Here is a 15108-nt window from a genome sequence, read left to right as displayed (position 1 = left end):
TATCAGACTTCCATGTGTCAATCCACACCCTTAACTCAGCAGTTTTACCTATTACAGTCCTAACATTAAAGTAAGGACCATCCAGCCTTGCTGTACTCTCTTGACATTAGTGTAGCTGAACTCACTCTGACTTGCTCCCTTTACTATAGCATGATGTGTCTCTATTTTCCTAATGTCTTGTGTTCCTTTCTCCTGCCAAACTAGATCAAATTCCTCCCATGAGCACTAGCAAACCTACCTGCAAGGATGTTGGCCCCAGTGTGATTCAGATGTAGACCATTCCATCTGTACATATCCCACATTTCCCAGTAACAATCCCAGTGATCCAGGAATCTAGAACCCTCCTTCCTACACCAACTCTTGAGCCACGCTGCTCGATTTTCCTATTTCTCTACTCACTAGCACATGGCACTGGGAGTAATCCAGATCTTACAACCTTAGAGACTTCTTAATCTACTGCCTGGCTCCCTGAATGCAGGACCTCACTCTTCAGTTTATTTATATTGTTGGTACCAATATGTACCATGACCTCTAACTCATCAACCTCCCCTGTCAGGATGCCCTGCAGCAGTTCAGTGATATCCCTGACCAGGGTGGCAACACCCCAGCCTGGAGCCACGTCTTCGGCCGCAGAAACACCTGTCTGCTCCCCTGACTAATGAATCCCCCATCACTATAGCTCTTCCTCCCCCCCATACAATCATAATTGTATTTTGCAGTAACAATCTTACACAAATGAATCTAAATGAGCTGAATCAAGGCAATATTGCAGAGCACGAGGAAGAACGAACTTGCATTTATCTGATGTCTCGTGCTAAACGCGATGGACTGATCTATTTTGGAAACACATATTTGAAGGGTGAGATCTACACCACATGGCACGAAAGATGCATAAAAACAGAAGGAGTTAAGCTGCCTGATAAGTCATGCTGAATATCTTTAATTTCAAAAGTATTTTGCCACAAAATCCTTTTCACCATCACACTCCAGTGCTCCAAAAGCAAAGGTTATAAACAGTTTCCACAAGGAATTTCCCGGAAATGTGGATGCAGTTCCCCAAAACCCCCATGCTCACCCTAGCTTTCAGAGACAGAGCTAGTTGCTCAAATGGAAATCATTGACACCAGTGCTGGAAGTTCATAAGATATAGGAGTAGAATTAAGCTATTTGGCCCATCGAGTCTGCTCAGCCAATCGATCATGGTTGATATGCTCCTCATCCCCATTTTCCTGCCTTCTCCCCATAACCCTTCAACCCATTACCAATTAAAAATCTGTCCAGCTCCTCCTTAAATTTACTCACTGTCCCAGCATCCACCGCACTTTGGAGTAACGAATTCCACAGATATTGGTCTGGTGCAACAGAACATATCGTTCACTCCATCAGAAATTAAGAGCAGAAATTTGGTAACTTCACAGACCCTGGTTTTCAAAACCCAAGGAAATTGATCTGAAAATCTATTCTTGGGAGCCCGATTAGATATATTAATTCAAAGAAGAGCGACAGACTGGCATTGCACAAGGGGCATCCCCCCTGCCCCCAAACTCCCAGGCAGGGGGTGGACTCAATGGCCTCTGTCTCCACCAGCGAGGTGATCACGCCTGGTCCCCGTTGATGGGGACCAGCTTTAATCCCCGGTGGTGGGAATCTTCCCCGGCACAGGGGGCAAATGTTAGCGAGGCCAGGCAATACCGTCCCGGGCTCACTAATAACATGGAAATTTAGATTTCCATGTTGTACGTTTATAGAAAAAAATGGCCTGGGAAAGTCGCGATCGGCTGGACGCCAGTGGCAAATCCCACTACAGACCCCCCCCGCCCCGCGCTGACATTTCCCGGCCCACTGCTCTGTTCAAGTAGCGCAGCGGGCCAGGAGAATCACACCCGTCATAGCATAAATCTTGATAGTTTTAAGTTACTTGATTTTACACTTGGGCTTATCATTAGCAGCAGTCCACTGCATCAACATGTTGCGCTTAGAAAGAGTAAGACATGAGAAATCTTCACAGGAGGAGTAAAAAAGACTTCCTCAATATCTCCCATCCTCCAAGCCTCAGAACAACAATGTTGAACAATTGAAAGAAAACTGTCCACTCATCCTCTCCGATGAACAGAGTGTCATTTAAAAAACACAAGCTGCATCTTAAATGCATGTTAGCCTTGCTTTTCAACTATTTACATGTCAGGTTCCAAGGCTCCCCAAACTTTTTCCAGATTCTGAAAGTTTCCTCAACTCAGTATCAAGTTCAGGCAATGTGCCAATTTCATCAGTACAGTTCAGAAGTGAAAGCCAAACCGGATATTCCAAAAAGCAATGGGTTCAACGCTATTAAAAGGAGGATTTCCCATGCTCTGTTTCTGGCTCTGCCCGATAATCTTTTAATCCCCTGCCAGCATACAGAAGCTTGGAGGTTATTACTTAAGTGGAACATTCCTTTCTCCCCAGTCCTCCAGATTGATAAAACAGCAAAAGCAACTACAATTTAACAGATTTTCTTGCTCACTATTTAACTAGAAGACAGCAAGTGCAATTATAAATCACACCTCATGCTGGAAAACAGCTACTCTGAAGCATTGGCATGAGACGTAGCACCATATTATTTAAAAGGAATGGATTAAAAAAAGCATCATAGAACCCCTACAGTGCAAGAGGAGGCCATTCGGCCCATTCAGCCTGCCCTAGTTCTCCGACAAGGCATCCCATCCTAGTCCTATCCCTGTAACTCCACCCATTTACCCCCACTAATCCCCCTAATTTACACATCTTTCGACACTAAGGGGCAATTTAGCATGGCCAATCCACCTAACCTGCAAATCCTTGATTGTGGGAGGAAACCGGAGCACCCGGAGGAAACCCACGCAGACACGGGGAGAATGAGCAAACTTCAGACAGTCAGTCACCCAAGGCTGAAATCAAACCCGGGTCCCTGCTGCTGTAAGGCCACCCAAACACAAAGAGCCAAAGGTACAGTCCCAGCATTATCTCACTGAAGGTGTAATCGAAGATAGCACCATTACTTATTACAATAATACTAACTCTCCATGGATAAGCTCTTCATTAGCTCAGAAGAAAATAATAGCACTTTACAAATTGAAAAATATGCTCATGAGCACTTTGGTTGTAACGAGCTAAAATGATTGTGGTCTTGTTTAAAATGTCATGATTACCTTAATATTCAGTACTCACCTGATAATTAAAATTGCATTTAAGGGCTAAATATTGAATTAAATAATTTTAATTAGTTATATTTGATAGTTTAAAGTTTAAGTTTATTTATTAGTGTCACAAGCAGGTGTACATTAACATTGCAATGAAGTTACTGTGAAAATCCCCTAGTTGCTCCACTCCGGCACCTGTTCGGGTACACTGAGGGAGCATTTAGCATAGCCAATTCACCTAACCAGCATGTCTTTCAGACTGTGGGAGGAAACCGGAGCACCCAGAGGAAACCCACGCAGACATGGGGAGAACGTGCAAACTCCACACAGACGGTGACCCAAGCCGGGAATCAAACCTGGGTCCCTGGCGCTGTGAGGCAGCAGTGCTAACCATTGTGCCATCATACAACAATAGAGATATGGCAGTGCAATGGTTATGCCAATGAACCGGTAAACCAGGCATCTGTACTAATAATCTGCCACATACCCCACTTTGGAAGTTTGAGAATATTCATTAATCTGAAGAAATTTGGAAATAAAAGTAGACAAGGGATCACCAAATTGTTGCAAAAACCCAAAAGGCTCATGAATGTACTTTAGGTTTGCCATCAATACCCTACACACTGGTCTTATTATCGGCTACTTAACTCTAGTCCCACAACTGCAGTGTGGTGTGTTGTACTCAAGTTCCATGAGGACAATTAGGAATGAGAAATGTGTGTTTGCCTTAATTCTGATGCCCAATGCTGCAAATTGAAAAGTGACCAAGAAGCTGGCTTTTTTAAAAACACATAATCACAGAGTGTTTCAAAATTCATTATATTCTTGAGAATTTAAAAATGGACCTAAAGGCCAAATGTGGAATTAATTTAAAGTTGGTTAATTGAAATTTAACAGTAGATTTATCATAGAATGGTTATATCAAAGAAGAGTGCATTTAGTGTATTGAATCCATGTAGGCTTTCTGCATGAGCAATTTAGCTAGGCCAACTTCCCTGCCCAATCGCCACAGGTTTGCTTTCAAATGCTTATCCAATTCCCTTTTGAAAGTCAACAATTGAAGTTGCCTCAACCACCTTTTCAGTTAGTGCATTCCAGATTGTAACCACTTGCTGCACAAACACCAACTCCTGCCAATGACCAGGATGCACACTTGGCCCACATGGCTGCCACTGGCACAAGAGTAACTATTCCCAACCCCTTTCCGGTTGGCAGGAGTTCAGAATATGGGGGCACCAATGAGGTTGTTTAGCTATAGCGTTGAGTTTACACTGGTATCAAGTTGCCATGGAAAACTTGCAGTTGAGGGCCGAAGGGCCTATTCCTGTGCTGACATTTTCTTTGTTCTTTGTAGGAGTATCAGCAGATGCCTGGTCCCTTTGCTAGTTGCCATTGAGAAGATAATTACCTTCCACCCCATGCCCTCATCTACATTGTCCAAGCATTTGCAGGCTTGTCCCTCCCCAGCCACATACACCAGCAGCAAGGACAAACATTGTGAATGTAACCATAACCCTTCTATTGCATGCATACAACTATGAAAGTGAACCACTTCCATTTATGTTGCCTTAGTTCTTAGGTAGCCTCACTATCTCAGTGGGTAGATAATGTGACTCTTAATCCACGGGTCAAGAGTTTGAATCCCATATTTTCTCAAATATTTTTAAAATACTTTGTTTTAAATCCAAAAAGTGCCCTTAAACTGTATAGTACAGAAATTCCCAATTATATATCATTTACTGAATCATCAGAAGCATATTTTACAGAGTTAAAAATGATTGGTAGACTTGATAAAATAACGTAAGCCTACTTGTGACACTAATAAATAAACTTAAACTTCACAATAATTTCAGCAGCATCGACTACGTTGGTAAACACAGATGCATATCAGTGGCATCCAGAAAAGCAAAAAGTTTTAATTCCTACACACAAAGTCCTCTGTGCCGATGATTACCATTGTGCTATTTATTTATAATTCATTTTATCAGCTTAAACAAGGAGATTAGGCCGAGTTGCACTGAATTAGATTAGCAAGGGGAAAATAGAGACAGTTCATGCCAAGAGTGTTAACACCGCCTGTTGAAAGCAAATGCTCGATCTAGGATACTCTTCCATTTGCTCACAGCTCCTGTCAACTCCATCATAGTTTCAGATGTTCACATTTACAATGGAAAATACAAATGCAAACATGTCACCTTGCAATCTCAACCTCGAGGGAATGCACCATTACCAGTGGGAAGGTGCAGAATAGATGTCACAACATGATTAGTTTCCTTGCCATTCCTTCACTAATATCATGAACATTCCACTCTTAAATCTAGTCATTTCAAAACTGAACTAAAAGTAAAAATAACAGAAAATGCTGGGAAAGCTCTGCAAACGTTGCAAGATCTCAGGGTTAAGTTGAAGTTTATTTATTAGTGTTACAAGTAGGCTTATATTAACACTGCAATGAAGTTACTGTAAAGATCCCCTAGTCGCCACACTCTGGGTACACGGAGGAAGAATTTAGCATGGCCAATGCATCTAACCAGCACATCTTTCAGACTGTGGGAGGAAACCAATGCAGATATGGGGAGAATGTACAGACTCCGCACAGACAGTAATCCAAGCTGGAATCGAACCCAGGTCCCTGGCGCTGTGAGGCAGCATTGCAAACCACTGCGCCACTCAGAGTTAACAGGTTGATGTCTGTGGTAGCATGGCCCCTTTAAGGAGGCGTTCCTGAGGGCCACATGGTCGGGCCGGACCCTTTGGAGTGTCAAGACAGAAATAAAGCCAATTAAGTGCAAGGGCGCGTATCTTTGATCGGGAAGGATTGGCATTTGGAGTCTGGGAGGAGTGATGTACAGTCGCATAGTAATTCTGTCGGACTCTATTTGTATATATAATGAATCAATCATTGTGGTGACAATAAAGCCCTTTTGTTCTGAAGCTTCATCGAGTCATCCTTGATTTATTACATTGGCGTCAAGGAAAATCATCCCAAGATCCTTGGGGATCACAGCGCAAAACTAGAGGGGGAAGAGATTGGAGCGTTGAAAGTAAGAGAAAGCAAGGTACAAGCACATATTAAAGTGTCTTGGACTGGGAAATTAGAACATTTCGACCCCAAAGTAGTAAACTGGGGCCAGCGCATGGAGAGGCCGCATTTTGTTCTGTAGCAAATGAGATAACAATTGAAGAAAAGCGGAAGGTTATTCAGCCCAGTTTCTGGCCACAGACTTACAGTTTAATCAGAAGTTTAACGTCGCTCGATGCTCCAGACACTCAGTCTTTTGACCGGATAGTTGAGCTGGTTAAGAATCATTTAACTCCTGACCCTTAATCATTATGTTCAGGTACAAATTTCACTCAGTAGTCCGAGAGCCTCGGAGACAGTTTCAGGCTTCATGGCCAGATGGAGAGGATTAGCAGAGCATTGTTAATTTGGTCAAGCTTTAGAAGAAATGTTGAGGGACCATTTAGTCTGTGGTATAAACAACCATATTACACAAAAGAAATTGGCAGCGACCAAAATTTCGAGAAAAAACTGCAGAGTAGACCTAGGTGATTGAATGTGTAGGAAAGGGCTGGTCTCCTGCATTGTAGAGATGCCAGAATGTTGCATCAAGAAACATGCAAGTCTCCCAAGGAAGAGTAGTGCCTGATACAAAGGTCAACAGGTGACTCCAGCAGTACAAGTAGATCCGCTTGGAGTGGGAGTGGGGATCTGAGTTGTAAGTAAGGAACAAGAGCACATAGTTGTTTCAGTAACAGAGTATACAGCAGCTGCCAAGGATGATCTAGACCCTGGGTTGAACAGTTTGCCATTCGCCTTGTCCTGATCCAATTTTTCATATCCAGGCGAACCTCGCTCAGAGTTGAGGCATCCTATCAGAGTTCAGAAAGTCGCTAGACCAACTAAAGTTTTCATGGGGGGTTTCCCCCTGATTTGTTTTTGTAAATTGTTGCTCATGTCAATGGTATTTTTCTTTTTATTTTCCCCTTATGTGACTTCAGGCATTGGGAGGGGAGGGGGTGAGTGGGGAGGAGTATGGTAGCGTGGCCCCTTTAAGGGGGCATTCCTTGAGAGCCACACAAGTTGCCTTCAATTTATTACAGTGATCTTTCATCAGAACTGGAAAATATGCAACAATCTGTCTTTTGTCCTTTAATCTCTCCTGTCTTGCACTCTGTCACGGATCCGTCTTTTAATTTTTTTCATCCCCTCCTTCTTTTTCTGCCTCTGTACTTTCTTAAAACCCGCTACATGTCTAATTTTTGATTTGTTATTATCACATGTATTGGTGTAGAGTAAAAAGTATTGTTTCTTGCGCATTATACAGACAAAGCGTACCGTTCATAGAATACAAATGGGAGAAGGAAAGGAGAGGGTGCAGAGTATAGTGCAATAGTCATAGCTAGGGTGTAGAGAAAGATCAACTTTATGCGAGGTAGGTCCATTCAAAAGTCTGATGGCAGCAGGGAAGAAGCTGTTCTTGAGTCAGTTGGTATGTGGCAGAACGTTTGACAAGTTCGGATGGAAGGTGATTGCCCTGAAGCATCAACTCTGCTTCTCTCTCCACAGATTGACCCTGATCTCAAAGAATCCTGACAGTGCAGAAGAAACCATTTGGCCCATCGAGTCTGCACCGACTCTCTGACAGAGCATCTTACACCCAGGCCCACTCTCCCGCCCTATCCCTGCAACCCCATACACATTTACCATGGCTAATCCAGCTACTCTACACATGTGTGGACTGTGGGAAGAAATCGGAGCACCCAGAGGAAACCCACGCAGACACGAGTGAATGTGCAAACTCCATACAAAGAGACAGTCACACAAGGGCAGAATTGAACCCAGGCCACTGGCACTGTGAAGCAACAGTGCTAACCACTGTGCCACCATGCCACCCTGAGTCTGATCTGCCAAATATTTCCAGAATTTTCCATTCACCACCTGTTTACTTTGTCGAGCAGGTACCTCGAAATATCAGTCCTCAGGAGTCCTTGGTTAGAATTTCAACCCAGATGAAGTACACAAGCACCCAAAAGGTGTCACAAGACCCAAAGTTCAGGATGTCTCTCCCTACACCTCACTACTTATGCCTCCTTCAAGATACTCCTTTAGAAATCTCTAACCAAATATTTGGTGACCTATATCTCATGGCTTAGTGGTAGAACTTTCTCAATAACATCCCTGTGAAGTACTTTGGGATGCTTAGCTACGTTATAAAAGTGCTTATAAAAATACAAATTGGTCTCGTTGCAGATCCATTCCAGCTTGGAGACAACAAGATCGACCCTCCAGGTTATGTGTGAGCATGATGGAACTAAGAGATTGTTTCCTCCCTTCAGACAGTGTGTGTGTGGCTTCACAGAAATAACCAGCTAGAACTTCACCCATTCTGGTGAGCCATCAGCATGCTATAATACCATGGAAGGGGGTAACCAATTAGAATCAAACGTGACCATGTCCTGATCGCGCACACTTTCTCAAGAGTTCACTGATTAATAATCAGGAGCTGCAATCCTGGCTGATTTCTAGAATCTTCCCCTGCTCTGACTCACAAGGGCTCCCAAGCCCTTAGCTGGTCAAAGGTAACACCTCAAATGATTTTTAAAAATGTATTCCCAATCAAAAATCCAATTTGGCTCCGAGTACCCACAAGAGAGACATTACAGATCCAGGCCGACAAGATGGGGCCAAACCTCCTGTCTTGGGCTTGATCAACAAGATCCAAGCTGACAGGATGAGGCATTACACCCCCTCCTGGGCTTGATCTGAGCTTCATCTTAGCCAAAAGGCCAAGATTGCTTTTAAAAATTGCTTCAGGTGAAGCCTCAATGTAACTTCATTGCCTTTTATCAATTGCAGGATCAGAAACTACACTTGATCTTAGCCAAAAGGCCGAGATTCTAAGTAACACCTCACTCGATGTCGTAGTTGAGTTCCACCAACTCTCAGCACAGGCATTTGTTACCGTATGCACGGCTCAAGAACCACATTAGGCTGTGACTTAGCAGCTCAGCAGCTGGTGAGAGGGGAGGGAAGAATCTACAGAAAATTTGTACAGGCATTTTCTTTGAGCAAGTAACTCTGATCAAAAGATTGTGCAATGATTATCAGAAAGGGAACACCAGAAAGCGGTAAGGAGAATGTGAAACTGCGTTAGCCAGATTTCAATGTAGTAATTTGAATGTCACAGCATATAATTCTAATACTGAGTCGCAGCAGAACTTAAATGGACTTGATGGCATTTGGACGCTGGTAATTGAAGTTACCCAAGTGATAACTTCACTGCTCTTTAACACCATAACTTGCTACCTATAATTGGAGCTCCAAGAAACAGGCTCTGGCTTATTAGGAATAATGTACTACAAGATATTTTAGCAATCCTACATTTGCTGTCATTTACCAGGCTGATTCTGGAACTAGTCACTTCGCAAAATATTTGCCTCCAACTGCACGATATCAAGCATTATCTTTTTATTTTTAACTCTACTTTTTTCCAATAACTATATTTCAATCATAAGACACACAAGGAGAGCAATCAGCCAATCATGCCTATGCCAGTTTGGATAAAGAGTTACCCAGTTTAGCTAAAGTTTGACAATAATGCCTAGTATGAAATGTTTAAGGACCAATTGGTTGCAATAGGTTTGGGGAGGGACGACTTGTAAAGCTAACTATGGACCCACATTAGCTCTACATGTTAATTTCAATTCTCATTCACAGCAACAGGAAGTGACTGGATCCTAACACACAATGCCAACAACAGCCTGTTCACATTGGGATCATGCAGAGTTAAGAAACATAGCTCAGGGATTTAAAACAAGTCCAAAACTTTGCTGATCAATTTATTGAGTTCCTCCTCAATGGACTGGGATAGCACACACCACCTGCTTCAATACAGTGGCATCCAGACCAGGAAACTCCCAATCTATACGTTTGGCACTCTACTGGGTTAGCCTCCTACCTGGCACCCACTTTAAGCTTGGGTTCATCCAAAACTCCTCTGCCCATATCCATTCACATCATGAACCATTCACGCTAGGCCACTGCACTCATCTAATTTTAACCCCCCCATCTATTTCTCGCTGCTTGACCATTGGGGATCATGCATTCAAGTCCCCTAGGCATCTGTTCTAAACCATTCCTCACCTCTCTCTTCCTACAGCCTATTTTGACCAAGTTTGTTTGTCACTTGACCCAATATCTCCTTTGGTCACTGCATCAAATTTTGTCAGGTAACGCCCCCGTAAAGTGCTTTGGAACATTCAGACTACGTGCTTTATAAATGCAAGCTGTTATCATTTGGCAATTACACCTCCTGGTATCATACTGAGCCATTTTAGACCATGAGACTCCCAACTTTGATGTTTGGAGTTACTGGATCTCAAAACAAACAGCACGCCACAGTGCTATCTTCAATTTCCTCAGGGAAGAGGAAATTCCAGGAAATTCAGCCCCATCAGTCTCTTGCTGCCATCCAAAGATGACTGCTAGGGATAAATTAACACGTGCAATGGGAAGATTGGTCTCAGCTGCTGCTCAGAGTAACAAGGCCCATTGGGACTCGCTGTTCAAAATGAACAAACAGCAACCCAGCTTCAAATCTGAATCTCAGCAACGTAATGGATCTTTAAGCAGCATGCCCTGGCAAACATACTTTCAATATTTCTAAGTTTGCTTCTGAACTATTGAAATGACAGAGGGATGTCAACAGCTTGTTTGTGGAAGCACGCACACACAATGATTGCGTACCTTTGGTAATGCCTTGTGTTGAAACTACACAGTTCCAATTGGGTAATATGTTCCTTCTTTTCAGCAACAGTCTTACTGCAATATTATAGCTCAAATGGGATAGTACAGTAACTTTAAAAAAAGTATTTATGTCTCAGTTCTGGGATTGCTGCTGTTCCAGCTGGGCCACACCTTGTGGTCCAGGTCAGTTATAAAGAACAAAGAACAAAGAACAGTACAGCACAGGAAACAGGCCCTTCGGCCCTCCAAGCCTGTGCCGCTCCTTGGTCCAACTAGACCAATCGTTTGTATCCCTCCATTCCCAGGCTGCTCATGTGACTATCCAGGTAAGTCTTAAACGATGTCAGTGTGCCTGCCTCCACCACCCTACTTGGCAGCGCATTCCAGGCCCCCACCACCCTCTGTGTAAAAAACGTCCCTCTGATGTCTGAGTTATACTTCGCCCCTCTCAGCTTGAGCCCGTGACCCCTCGTGATCGTCACCTCCGACCTGGGAAAAAGCTTCCCACCGTTCACCCTATCTATACCCTTCATAATCTTGTATACCTCTATTAGATCTCCCCTCATTCTCCGTCTTTCCAAGGAGAACAACCTCAGTCTACCCAATCTCTCCTCATAGCTAAGACCCTCCATACCAGGCAACATCCTGGTAAACCTCCTCTGCACTCTCTCCAATGCCTCCACGTCCTTCTGGTAGTGCGGCGACCAGAACTGGAAGCACATCGCAAGTTTGGAAGAATAATAAGTCAAATTCAATTACCATACCAATAAGGAATCAACCCCGCCACTTAGCGTGCGTTCGACTAACTGCTAACAGTTATCTAAAAGTGCTGATAACGCAACAGAAACAGCATCTAATCTTCTCTCATTTAAGGTTTAAAGTCAATATAGTTCCTATTGCAACCAAGGAAGAGGAAAACAAAAAAGAAACCCAACTTAACACAAAACTGATATCTACATGGTCAATTGTAGGAAGCCCATTTCATCCGGGGTTAAGATGATCGCTAGCAACTGCAGTTGAAGAGGTGAAAAGAACAGAGAAGCGGGGTTGAGACGAAGGGCATTTATAAGTTTGGAATAAGAATGGAGGAATGAAGTGACAAGCCCAGATTGTTCATAATGATGATTTAAAGTCCGTTGTCCACTTCAAATCTTGCAAGCCATTTTTCTAGTATTTAATTCTTATTCTCTTGAAAACACTTACTCTTCCAGTTATGTGCTGTTATGGTGCTGGGAAGCCTCCAGGTACTTGGCAAGAGTGTTCATTCTCTTTGTGCAAGGATGACTTTCAGCAGGCTATTTAACTGCTGAAGTAATCACAGCTGTGCCTGAACCTGTTCTCCCCTCAGCACACTTTTTAACAACAGTCACTTGACAGTGAACAGAAGCAGGAAACCTGGTTGATTTTTCTCCCTCTCCTTTAGAATCAGAGAATCATAAAATCAGAATCCCAACAATGTAGGAGGAGGCCATTTAGCCCATCGAGTCTGCACTGGCTGCCTGACAGAGCATCTTACCCAGGCCCCCTCCCCTAACCCCACACATTTACCTTGGCTAACTATTCTAACCTCCACATCTCAGGACACTAAGGGGCAATTTAGCACGGGCAATCCACCTAACCTGCACACCTTTGGACTGCGGGAGGAAACCAGAGCACCCGGAGGAAACGCACACGGGGAGAATGTGCAAACTCCACACACACACACACACAGTGACCCGAGGCTGAAATTGAACCCAGGCCCCTGGCAGTGAGAGGCAGCAGTGCTAACCACTGCGCCATCGTGTCGCCCATGGCTCATTTCTTTCAAAATATAGCACATGGTACAGAGACGTTTCGATCTAAATTGTTAATTTTGGGTCATATTTAATTATATTTTCTGATCTCCATGACCACTGCTTGTTGAACTCATGCTTAGTTACAGCCGTAAGCCCTAGTGATGCTTTTGTGAATTAATTTTCAAAAGTCCAAGGCTCAAGTTACTGCACTGGTTTTACCTTTACCAATTATTACATTTGCCACTTTGTCTTTCTTCAAAGGGAATTGCAAACACGAAAGGGTGACTGATATACAATAACACTCCTTTGACTCAGAGTGCTCTTGCCGCCAAGTCAGAATCTCGTGAATTCAAGTCCCACTCCTGAAACTCAAGCACATAATTCACACACTCTCCAATGCTGCACTGAGGGAGTACAATACTGTCAAAGTTGCAGTCTTTTGGATGAGATATTAAAGCATCTCACAGCATTATCTAAAGAGGAGGGTGGGGGGAGGGGTGGGGGAGAGGAGAACCCCCCCCCCCATTGTCCAGGCTAATATTTATTCTTCAACCAACTACTATAACATAGTCACATTGCTGTTTGTGGGACATTGCTCTGTGCCACACTCCCTACATTACGGGCCAGATTTTCCGACCTCCCAGCTGCGGGTTTCCTGGTGGTGGAAGGTGGCGGGATTCCCTGGATTTCCCATTGATCACGCCGCCGCGAAACCCACAGGCAGGGATGCGCTGCTGGCAGGATCAGAGAATCCTGCTGGCCTGAACGGCCGAAGAATTCCAGGCGACAACAGTGACTAGACTTCAAGAAATATTTAATTGGTTGTAAAGCACGTTGTGACATCCCGAGGTCATGAACAGTGTATAGAAAAGCAAGTTCTTTCCCTATAATGGCCCATGTCAAACAGGCCATCACTTCGCTAACATGTTATTTGTAAAATGCAGCTTGCTGTCTAATGATTTCAACCATGCGTCCATACAATTTTAATAGGAAATCTTTAATCTGCCATTGCAACACCATTTAAAGATGAAACTCCCAGGAATTTTGGAGAAAAAGATGGGGGCCGGATCATTGTACCTTGATTGTCTCCCCTCCCTCCCCATTCCTATTGATGAGTAACAGACACTCTGAAGGCTTCAGAAACAGTTTCCAAAGATCTCTTACTCGTGCAGCCAACACCGTGAATCCACTTTCAGCAGGTCTGTCATTCTTAGGATCCATGATGTGGAGATGCCGGCATTGGACTAGGGTAAGCACAGTAAGAAGTCTCACCATTCTTGGGATCACCATTTTCCCTTACCACAAACAAAATCTTCCATCTCTTCCACTAACAAAGCTACTTCAGAAAGGTTCAATTTCCTTTGTCACCTTTTTTGCCCTTCTCAACAGCTCCCAATGAAGTCAAAATCTGCCGAGGACTTGAATGCCGATCCCACATCTGTGGGAGATCTTTGTAACATATCCCTGGACAGGACAGAGGAAGGAGCTAGGCAACCACTTGTCTCCACGCTTTCCTATGCTGCAAATGCTCTTTTGATTTTAACAACATCTTCTAGGATTTGTGTCACAAGGATCGCTAACCAGAAGAGTGAGATTTATGGTAGTTGGCAAAAGAAATGAGGGTGGGTAGAAGTAAATAGAAAATTTTTTTTTTGGTAAGTATGCAACCAGTTATGACCGCACTGCCCAAAATGGATGGTGGCAGTAGATTCAATAGTAACTTTCAAAAGGGAATTGGACCTATATGATGAATCATAAAAGCTAGTATGAAGGTACAGCAAGTAATTAAGAAAATTAGTAGAATATCATTTATTGTGAGGGGAATTGAATATAAAAGTAGGAAGAGCACTAGTGAGACCACATTTGGAGTATTGTATACTGTATTGGTCACCTTATTTAAGGAAAGATGTACATGCGTTGCAAGCAGCTCAGAAAAAGTTTTCTAAACTAATACTTGGATATAAGAACAAAGAAAATTACAGCACAGGAACAGGCCCTTCGGCCCTCCAAGCCTGCACCGATCATGCTGCCCGACTTAACTAAAACTCCCTACCCTTCCGGGGACCATATCCCTCTATTCCCATCCTATTCATGTATTTGTCAAGACGCCCCTTAAAAGTCACTACCATATCCGCTTCCACTACCTCCCCCGGCAACGAGTTCCAGGCACCCACTACTCTCCGTGTAAAAAATCTGCCTCGTACATCTCCTTTAAATCTTGCCCCTCGCACCTTAAACCTATGCTCCCTCGTAATTGACTCTTCCACCCTGGGAAAAAGCTTCTGACTATCCACTCTGTCCATGCCTCTCATAATCTTGTAGACTTCTATCAGGTCGCCCCTCAACCTCCGTCATTCCAGTGAGAACAAACCAAGTTTCTCCAACCTCTCCTCATAGCTAATGCCCTCCATACCAGGCAACATCC

At 43.6% G+C, this 15108-nt stretch overlaps 1 protein-coding gene and 1 pseudogene across 5 annotated transcripts in view; both read right to left on the bottom strand.

The window, feature by feature from the left end:
- Nucleotides 1-15108, bottom strand: part of LOC144479228 (solute carrier family 12 member 7-like) — a 265054-nt gene that overhangs the window by 132273 nt on the left and 117673 nt on the right. The window lies entirely within an intron of this gene.
- On the bottom strand, nt 8889-9063 carry LOC144481894 (U2 spliceosomal RNA; annotated as a pseudogene).

The sequence above is a fragment of the Mustelus asterias genome, chromosome 2, assembly GCF_964213995.1.
Source record: "Mustelus asterias chromosome 2, sMusAst1.hap1.1, whole genome shotgun sequence".
In the NCBI taxonomy this organism is placed as follows: domain Eukaryota; kingdom Metazoa; phylum Chordata; class Chondrichthyes; order Carcharhiniformes; family Triakidae; genus Mustelus; species Mustelus asterias.
Note: the sequence above shows the minus strand (reverse complement) of the source record. Positions and strands in the feature narration are given on the sequence as shown.